The 4,362-nt window shown below is 45.5% G+C and overlaps 1 non-coding gene across 1 annotated transcript; it reads left to right on the top strand.

The window, feature by feature from the left end:
• The first annotated feature begins 281 nt into the window (after positions 1–281).
• Positions 282–384, top strand: LOC126943653 (U6 spliceosomal RNA). Its single transcript, XR_007721794.1, has one exon. It is a non-coding gene; the product is annotated as a U6 spliceosomal RNA (small nuclear RNA).
• Positions 385–4,362: the final 3,978 nt, after the last annotated feature.

Below are 4,362 nucleotides of genomic sequence, written 5' to 3'. Positions count from 1 at the left end.
CAGTCTCCTGAGTAGCTGGGATTAGAGGCACCCACCACCACACCTGGCTAATTTTTTTTTTGTTTTTTGGTTGTATTTTTAGTAGAGATGGATTTTCGCCATGTTGGTCAGACTGGTCTTGAACTCCTGACCTCAGATGATCTACCCACGTGGGCTTCCCACGGTGCTCAGATTACAGTCGTGAGCCACCGCGCCTGGCTACATCATACATTTTTGAGACCATGTCTCAAAGAAAGCACCATATATTGTATGTTCATAGGAACAGTAATTCCTACACGTCAGTGCTTGCTTTGGCAGGGCACATAAAAAAAAATTGGAATGACAGAGATTAACATGGCCCCTGCACAAACGTGACAACCAAATTCATGATGGTCCCATATTTATCTATTTAATTTTTTAATTTTTATTTTGTTTTTTTGTTTTTTTTTTTTTTTGAGACGGAGTCTCATTCTGTTACCCAGGCTGGAGTTCAGTAGCACGATCGCAGTTCACCGAAAGCTCAGCCTCCCGGCTTCAAGGGATTCTCCTGCCTCAGCCTCCTGAGTAGCTGGGATTAAAGGTGTGAACTACCACCATTCCGAGCTAATTTTTGTATTTTTAGTAGAGATGGGGTTTCTCCATGATGGCCAGGCTGGTCTCGAACAACTAACCTCAGGTGATCCACCTGCCTTGGCCTCCCAAAATGATGGAATTACAGGTGTGAGAGTTGCCATACCCAGCCTTTTCCTATATTGAAAATTACGGGGGAAAAAAAAAAAGATGCCCACACCTAAATAGCAAATCATTTGTTGTTCAAGTACATCTCAAATACATTGTTTATCTGAAATACAAATGTAACTGGGGGTGGGGCGTGACTCAAAGAATAGTCCTTACTTTCCTCTTTCTGTGCATGGGTTAATAAAATTCACATATAGTCCCTGCTACTAAGGACTGGGCAGGGGCAGAGGCAGGAGGATCTGAGCCCACTTTAGCCTGGGCAGCATAGTGAGACCCCGTCTTGTTGCATAGATGACCTGGTCATGCACCCAGGAGTTCAGCTTCATTTCCCCAATGAAAACTCAAACCCCACACACTCCACCTCTGTGCTCCTGCTAAGCAGTGCACATGCCATCTGCAGGGACATTGGGGTCCCCTTCAACTCTACCTGACCCCACGTGAGATTCTGTAAACAAGTGCCAGAATAATTTCCACGGAGTAAAAGGTGTTGATGGCCAGGTGCAGTGGCTCATGCCTGTATTCTCAGTACTTTGGGAGGCAGAGACTGGTGGATCACCTAAGGTCAGGAGCTGAGACTAGCCTGGACAACATGGTGAAACCCCGTCTCTGCTGAAAATATAAAAATTAGGCCAGGCGTGGTGGCTCATACTTGTAATCCTAGCACTTTGGGAGGCAGAGGCAGGTGGCTCCCTTGCAGTCAGGGGTTTGAGACCAGTCTAGCCAACATGGTGAAATTCCATCTCTACTAAAAAAAATATATATATATATATAAAAAGTAGCCAGGTGCGGTATTGGGCTCCCGTAATTCCAGCTACACAGGAGGCTGAGGCAGAAGAATTGCTTGAACCCGGGAGGCGGAGGTTGCAGTGATCACATCACTGCACTTCAGCCTGGGTGATAGAAAGAGACTCTGCCCCCTAAAAAAACCATTTGAATCCAAGAGACCTAGGTTGGATGTGGCACTGCAGTCCAGCCTGGGCAACAGAGACCCTGTCTTAGAATAAAAAAGCAAAACCAAAACAGACCCCCTTAATCATCCAAGTCTGATGATAAGCATGCTCTGCAAATGTATTACCAAGATCAGCATCAACTTCAACGTTGCTTTTCTCAAACCGTAACACTGCAAAGGGAAGCACCTTCTTTTCTTTTAGACAACAGAAAGTGCTTGCCTTTGTAGGGTCACAGCATGAAATCTTCTTGCTCCAGCACTCTGGGTTTTTTGTTGGAATTTTCCTTGCCCAGGTTAAAATGGACACAAAAATAAAGATGTATTTATTTGCCCTGTTTGCATGTTTTCTAGAATCCAGAACATAAACCCCTATATAAAGACTATCTCCAGTTCCTTGCTTCAAAGAATAAGGAGGTTAGCCTTATCCCTAATCTCAGCACTTTGGGAGACCGAGGGGGGCGGATCACCTTAGTTCAAGAGTTCAAGACCAGCCTGCCCAACATGGTGAAACCCCGTCTCTACTAAAAATACAAAAAAATTAGCTGAGCGTGGTGGTGTGTGTCTGAAAATCCCAGTTACCCTGGAGGCAGGGAAGGAGAATCACTGGAACCCGGGAGACAGAGGCTGCAGTAAGCCGAGATTGCGCTACTGCATTGCAGCCGGGGCGACAGAGCAAGACTATCTCAAAAAAATAAAAATAAATAAAAATAAAAAATATTTAGTGTCAGGGACAAGGAGATTCAATTAAAAAGACACAAATAAATAGAAAAAATACGAAAATTGTATTAATATTGACATCCATTGGGGATTACAGAATAGACTGCATAGATGTGGAGGCCTACATTTTTTTGTTGTTTTGTTTTTTTTGTTTTGAGATGGAGTCTCGCTCTGTCGCCCAGGCTGGAGTGCACCTGTGCAATCTTGGCTCACCGCAAGCTCTGCCTCCTGGGTTGAAGCGATTCTCCTGCCTCAGCCTCCTGAGTAGCTGGGATTACAAGCACGCACCACCACGCCCACCTAATTTTTGTATTTTTAGTAGAGATGGGGGTTTCACCATGTTGGTCAGGCTGGTCTCGAACTCCTGACCTCATGATCAGCCTGCCTCGGCCTCCCAAAGTGCTTGGATTAAAGGTGTCAGCCACCATGCCCAGCCCTTACTCTCCTAATGAAGGAAACATGGTTTGGATTAATTAAACTAAACTGATGAGACGTCTGTGTTTGAAGTGACCAACCCAAATGGAGCCTCTGGAACCAGGTGCCATGTAATCTGTGTCTTTAAAGAGATGGGATCATGCTATGTGGCCCAGGCTGGAGTGCAGTGGTTATTCAAAGGTGTGATCAGTGCATGTTATAGCCTGGAAATCAAAGAAAGGACCCTTCCACCCTAGCCTTTGCAGTAACTGGGACTCTGTGTGCCCCAGGATGCCTGGCTGTGTCCCCTGTCTTTGAAATGGGTCATCAGGAAAAGGTGGCTTACACATTGAGAATCACTTAAGTGCAGTTGAGACCATCCCGGGCAAAAGAGACCCCATCTCTACCAAAAATTAAAACCTGAACCCAGTCTGGTGGCACGCTCCATGAGGTCGGGAGTTCAAGACCAGCCTGACCAACATGGAGAAACCCCGTCTCTACTAAAAATACAAAATTAGCCGGGCGTGGTGGCACATGCCTGTAACCCCAGCCACTTGGGGGCCAAGGCAGGAGAATCACTTGAACCTGGGAGGTGCAGGTTGCGGTGAGCCGAGATCGCGCCATTGCACTTCAGCCTGGCCAACAAGAGCGAAACTCCATCTCAAATAAAATAAAATAAATAAAACAAAACGAAACAAAATAAAATAAAATAATAGAGCAAAACTTGGCCCCAAGAGATCTAGGTTGGAGTGCTACCCCTCTCCAGCCTGGGCAACAGACTGGTCTTGGAAAAAAACAAAACCAAAACAGAACCCCACCATTGTCCAAGTCTGATAAGCATGCTCTGCAAATGCATTACCAAGATCAGCATCAACTTCAACGTTGCTTTTCTCAAACCGTAACTCTCTAAAGAGAAGCGCTTTGTTTTCTTTCAGACAACAGAAAGCGCTTCCCTCCAGAGAGTCACAGCATGAAATCTTCTCGCTCCAGCACTCAGGGATTTTTGTTGAAATTTTGCTTGACCAGGTTAAGATGGACACAAAAATACAGATGCATTCATTAGCCCTGTTTGCCTATTTTCCGGAATCCAGCACATAAAAGACAATCTCCAGGCTCAGCAGGTTAGCCTTGCTCATCAAGGGGAATCCTCCTGAGTTTTGTCTCCAAGGAGAAAAAGCAATGCCCACTACACATACCTTATCTTTAACCCAGAGAATTGAGCTGGATTTCTAGAGAACAGCAATGGATTTTGAGTCATGGTCACTTGAGTTCCAGCACAGGGACACACAGTCATGATGGGAGCATCCAAAATGGAATCTAAATTTGCCGAGCGTGGTGGTACTCACCTGTAATCCCAGCTACTCAGGAGGCTGAGGCAGGAGAATTGCTTGAACCCGGGAGGCGGAAGTTGCAGTGAGATGAGTTCATGCTACTGCACTCCAGCCTGGGCAACAGAGCAAGACTCTGTCTCAGAAAAAAAAAAAAAAAAAAAAAAAAGAATATACATTGTCGTACACACAAACATTCTCCAGGATAGAGCACTGCCTAGGCTGTAAAAGCTCCTC

The sequence above is a fragment of the Macaca thibetana genome, chromosome 19 (assembly GCF_024542745.1).
Source record: "Macaca thibetana thibetana isolate TM-01 chromosome 19, ASM2454274v1, whole genome shotgun sequence".
In the NCBI taxonomy this organism is placed as follows: domain Eukaryota; kingdom Metazoa; phylum Chordata; class Mammalia; order Primates; family Cercopithecidae; genus Macaca; species Macaca thibetana.
Note: the sequence above shows the minus strand (reverse complement) of the source record. Positions and strands in the feature narration are given on the sequence as shown.